The following is a 5854-nucleotide window of genomic DNA, read 5'->3' on the forward strand; positions in this document are numbered from 1 at the left end:
CTATCCATGCCTCTCTCGAATACGTAATACACACACATACCTCTCTAGGCCCCGCCAAATGCATGAAGTACACATTCACACATGTACATCACATACCCCATTGATCTAAAAGGCCCTCTCTTCACGTTTATTTCGCATACAACATTCCTTTTGAATAAAGTGTGTCCAAAAAATTATTTTAGAGTTTCTACATATATACAACATTACAAAGTTATATGGAGGAGTACAAACGCTAATTTGCATTGCATGGTGCCCACAATGATATTTATTCCGCACTGTGAATTTGTATATTTTTATACTATATAAAAAGTTAGTCATAATAAAGAGAAACGAAGAGCATCTCTCTCTCCATCGCATACCCCCCCACCTTGTACGCCCCTTTCACGTATGCACACAAAACTATCTCCAGGTCCTCTAAAAGTAAGCCCCCAGAAAATTCACGCGTGTTTCATCTTTCTCTCGCGATATATGCAATGACGATCATCGTATTTGAAGTGAAAGCACGATACATACATTGGACTTCATAATCCACTCATTACGGTCACCGTTTACGTTTAGTGGTTATTATACAGTCACGGGCTCACCGTACAACTTTGTATTTGCTCATGACATGACTAGTTGACCAGTTAAACGCTCCACGTGGCACCTCCAGTGTTGCACCACATTATCTTACTACCATCGTGCCCACCTGTCGGCTTGTATCTACTCTACATCAACACTATTATAAAATACATAAAATATAAAATACACTCTTATAAAAAAACAGAGTTGGTGATGATGGTGTGCCTGCCATCCTGCAATATAGGCCGTCCGATTTATATCTGACGGATAGGAAAGAAACTATGGCAATTTTACAAAAAGGTACCCACACACCTCTCCACATTTGCAAATAAGGCCTTCCATCGTTCATCCTTTTCTCTCACAAGATAAACAAGTCATACAAATGCATCTTGATGTTACGTGCAACGCATGAGCATCTTGCTAGTAAGAATGAAAACAAATGACAAAAAGTTATTTTGACAGTGGTTCGAAGTCATGACCGCGGGCATAGTGGACAAGGTCGCCTTGTATTGGTATGCTGAGCCATCTGTTTTAACACACAAGAGCTGGTGTGGTGATTATACACACACGCACGCATGCACACAAACTCCATCCACGCAACACTCACACAAACACATGCACCCACGCATGCATGCACACACCAGTACACCACACGACCAACACACACTCTCACGCTCAAGTGCTCAACCTACACGTGTATGCGCACACATCAGGCCCTGACAGACACACACACAACCAGGTGATTCCCGCGCATGGGTTGGAGCCTTGTCGCGCCTACATAAATTTGTGTTTATCTGACCTTTTCCCTATGCGAACTGGCAGGTGGGACCCACAAGGAACATGGTCAATTTAACTAGTGAACATGGCGCCACGCAGACTCTTTGGCCGGTCAACAGAGTGCAATCCGATGCTGAACTGTGAGCAAGTGACTGGATAATCACCGCAAAACCTATATAGTGACCGTAATCAGCTTATTCTGAAGTTCGGTGAACGTATTACGCTTTTCTATCTGTAGGCCCTCCAAAACTACATCTATACACGTTCTCGAATGTTACATCTAACAACTATGCAATACAGCACTACTACTACACTCTAACACAATAAATCATATGTGTTTTTAGTTTTACTAGATATCATATTTTACTTATAATTATTCAGTTTGCATACATTAAAATTGCTTTTGAAATGTATGGTCAGTATCATCTACCGCGCGGGAAAAATCCCGCCCTTTCCTGTTTAATTGGGTTTGTATCGATGGATCGTATGAAACAACAAAACTATAGTACTATATAGTACAAGTGGCAGTTCACTGGGCCGTCGTGTCGTCTACTCCTCCGTTGTAAGAGTGGAGCGCTCGCTTTCATAAATCTTCTAGTCCCTTTCGCCGACATGTGGGACATCAAGCTACCGGGTCCACGTGCCATACCGGAATACAGTGCAGAGCAGCCGGGGTGAAGCACCCTAGTCATGGCGCCGGTGTAGTAATGAGCAATGAGGCGTCAAATCACAAAGCTACACCTTTCCCGCAGTTAAGTTGGAGGGACGAACTAATAATGCTAAAAAAAGAAGTTGGAGGGACGAAGCAACCATCATTTCACTCGTTGCTGAATCCGCTTCTCCCTCATCTTCTTCAACTTAACCACGTGTTGCTTCTGCCGTTGTTCTGCCTCATGTGGGACGCTGATCAGCATGGTAAAGCACTGACACGTGGGACCGCATGTTAGCAAACCGCCAGGACAACGTCCTCCGAAAATAAGAAACCTCCCCCGCCATCCACGCGACAAAATCACCTCCTTTTTACTCTTTGATTCTATAAATTTTTAGATCAATATAATTGAGATTTGTATAGATAGCACACAGGAGCAAAACCAAGTGGTATGGTTAAGGGCATCCACAATGTGTAGCCAAATGTGAAAATAGCTTTTGGCATCCTGGGAACCATTGTGGATGGTGTTGCCAAAGCCAAAAAGATGGAACCGAAGCTCCCTGATTGATTGATTAAAGGAATAGAAAAATGCAATGTCTCTCCTCTTTCTCCCATGCTTGGACGCAAGTAGTATAGTATAGAGCACAAAGTCTACTCCCCTATCCCTTCTATCACAAATCACAAAGCAGTGAGGCGTCAAATCACAAAGCACGGATGAAGCAACCATCATTTCACTCTTCGCTGACTCCGCTTCTCAATTGTCTTCTTCGAGAAACCATCTCACTGCACTAGTACTCCTAGTAGTAGTACTAGTAAAGGACTTCCTGGATGCAAATAAGGCGGTTGTCTCGGCTTGCAGGCGGCACTTGTGAATGACTTACCGTGTTCTCCCTCAATGGTGTTCTCCGTCGAACGCACTTTGCCAAACCACACACAAAAAATCGTCGACGTCACCACAATGGGCAAGGAATTCAAATATAGTTACTACCTCCATTTTTTTGTACACAAGGCCAGTATATCAAAATTACAATTTGCAAAGGGACACTAACACTAATCGAGGAAAAATTGATGGGGTTAGCAACCAAGGACATTAATATCCCCTGCATGCATGCGGAAGTGAGAAGGTTCGTTTGCATGGCGCTGCATTAATCAAGCGATGAGGAGTGAGATGGTTAGCTCTTTGGTCTTTCGAGAAAAAAATACGCATTAATTGACACGTGAAACGAGGATTTGTATCAAAGGAAAACCCCGCCTTTCTTTTTTAACACTAGTACTCCTAGTACGTACATACTTATCCTGTTTGGGTCTAGGCCTTGCATTACCAAACTTTGCCACACATTTTCTCCAACCTTGCCTAAAGTTTTCAAAATGAGAAGGAGGTACACTTGTGCACGGCTGTCACGATCGCACAGCACCCTCACACGGTCGCTCCTGCATGCCGCGTTCGCACCGCACCCTCACACAGTCGCTCCTACACGTTGCAAACCCAACCAAGGGAACGCACCCTCACTAACACGTGTTGTCGCATGTGAACAAACCAAACTCAGCCATCCTATCGCTGACACATAATTTTCGTTCATAGAGTATGTTTATCCAACCGCATGTTGGGGAGTATCCGTACGGCCCGTGCGGTGGTCTGTTGGGGAAGAAGAAGAGGTGAGGAAGAAGGAAAGAAGGGTTAGGAGACGTAGGATATTCATCCAACCGCCTGAAATGGTAGACTGACCCAAGTCAGGCAACTTGCATAACAAATAGTATGTTTTTACACAGCAAAAGATCCATAAAAACAACAACATAAAGAAAAAACTATCACTGCTCACGGAAAGAGACGGCCTCATCGTCTTTGGCTGCCGACACGAACCAGCTGTCGCTACCGACTTGTGTCTCCGCACCGTGGTTGTCCTCGGCCTCCAGCTACTCGTTCAGGCGGAGCGTGAGGGAGCTCTGCACGGATGATAGCACAGCCCGGTTCAAGTCGAGGACGTCCGGTTCCGCCTGCAAGAGGGTCTCGATGGCAGCGGCATCCGTGCGCTCCGCGTCGACTAGAGCCTCCGCCGCCCGGTTCAAGTCCAGGACTTCAGGTTCCGCCTGCAGGAGGGCGTCGATGAGAGCGGCATCCGCGTGCTCTAAGTCGAGTCGAGCCTCTCCCGCCCGGTTCATGTCCAGGACGTCCGGTTCCGCCTGCAGGAGGGCCTCGATGGTAGCAGCATCCGCGTGCTCCGCCTCAAGTTGAGCCTCCGCCGCCCGGTTCACATCCATGACATCCGGTTCCGCCTGCAGGAGAGCCTCGATGGCAGCGGCATGCGCACGCTCCGCGTCGAGTTGAGCCTTTGGCTCCCGGTCCTCCTTTAGTATCGCCATGTTGAACTGCTGGTCCGCCTGCACCATGGGGGACTCGTTCGCCGGCACGAAGTCGACGTCCATCGTCTCATACCCATCGGGGGCCTTCTGCACCGCGACCTTCGCAGTGAACATTGGATCAGCTTCCTCCTCGTCGTAGCTTGGCTCCAGAGAACTTGGGGATTGGCCCGCCGCAAAGCGAGCTTGGGAACGGAGGTATGTGGCGCCGACCTCTGCCACGATTTCTGCGCGGCGCTCCGGCGTCAGCATCTTGTAGTAAGTGATCTTGCGGCACACCATGGCTTTCCGGCGAACTAGGGGACGCTTGATGCGGGTTAGGGGATCGAAAGGTGGGGGAATGGGCTGGAGATTTTTGGTGTGGTTTTAGGGCAGCGGCTGGCGTAGTCCGAGCAGCGCAGGTTCTGGTGTGAATAGTGGTTCCGGTGACGACCGGTCAATCGGTTTTGACTGTACATCGCTTTTGTCACATTCGGGTTGCAGCCCGGCATGCTGGACCCTCCACGTCGCCACCGAATGGAACGCGCTTCGTCTTGCGTTTTCGCTCGCTTGTGGGGCCACAGTTGAGAGCAAACCAACGTCCCTCCCCCTCCCCCGCCCGTGTCATTTATTATACCACCAGTCCCTTCATTTTATGCGGAGTAAATAAAAACAGAGGGTGTATACTATGGATGAGGATCCCATGACGTGGCTGAACCCATTGAGTAACTAACATGCGGGGCCTAGCAAGCTTGGGGTCCGCCAGTAAGTGACCGAAAGGGAGGGTAAGGCAGGGATACCTACGTCATTGGATCCACTTCCACTATACTACTTTGACCAAATGTTAGAGTAATAATATATGACATGCAACTTACACAAATGTTAGAGTAATAATATATGACAAGAAATTTACACAAAGCATACAGGGTCTAATGCGTTTTTCGAGGCTAACTTTGACCAAATGTTAGAGTAATAATATATGACATGCAACTTACACAAAGCATACGGTCAATTTCGTATCTGAATTCGGATTTATTGGTCCCCGTTGTGTTTCATGCCAAATTTTGACCATAGATTAAACTAAAAAAATGTTCACGCATGTCACCAAACATTATATTTTGAAAACTATGTTCAAATACGAATCCAATGAGATAATTTTTCTTGACATGCATTAACATTTTTTTAGTTAAATCGTTAGTCAAAATTTGACACAAACTACAAAGGGGGCCTATAAACTAGGACGGAGGTAGTAGGCGCGGTGCATTAACTTCTACCTCATTTCTTGTTTTTGACATATCAACCAATAAGACATGAGGGTGTGCATGCTTTTAATGACCTGAGACTATCAAACATGACATGCAGTGGTTAGTTCATTGCATGAAATACTATTAATTAGCAAATAAACATTAATGTCTCTTGTTTTCCCCTCCTCCATGGTCACGGTGCACAACCTAAGATGACTTACTCACCTATGTGAAAGGAGTACTATTAATCTTGTCAATAGTCAAATTGGAAACCATCTCGAGTACA

The sequence above is a fragment of the Triticum dicoccoides genome, chromosome 5B, assembly GCF_002162155.2.
Source record: "Triticum dicoccoides isolate Atlit2015 ecotype Zavitan chromosome 5B, WEW_v2.0, whole genome shotgun sequence".
In the NCBI taxonomy this organism is placed as follows: Eukaryota; Viridiplantae; Streptophyta; class Magnoliopsida; order Poales; family Poaceae; genus Triticum; species Triticum dicoccoides.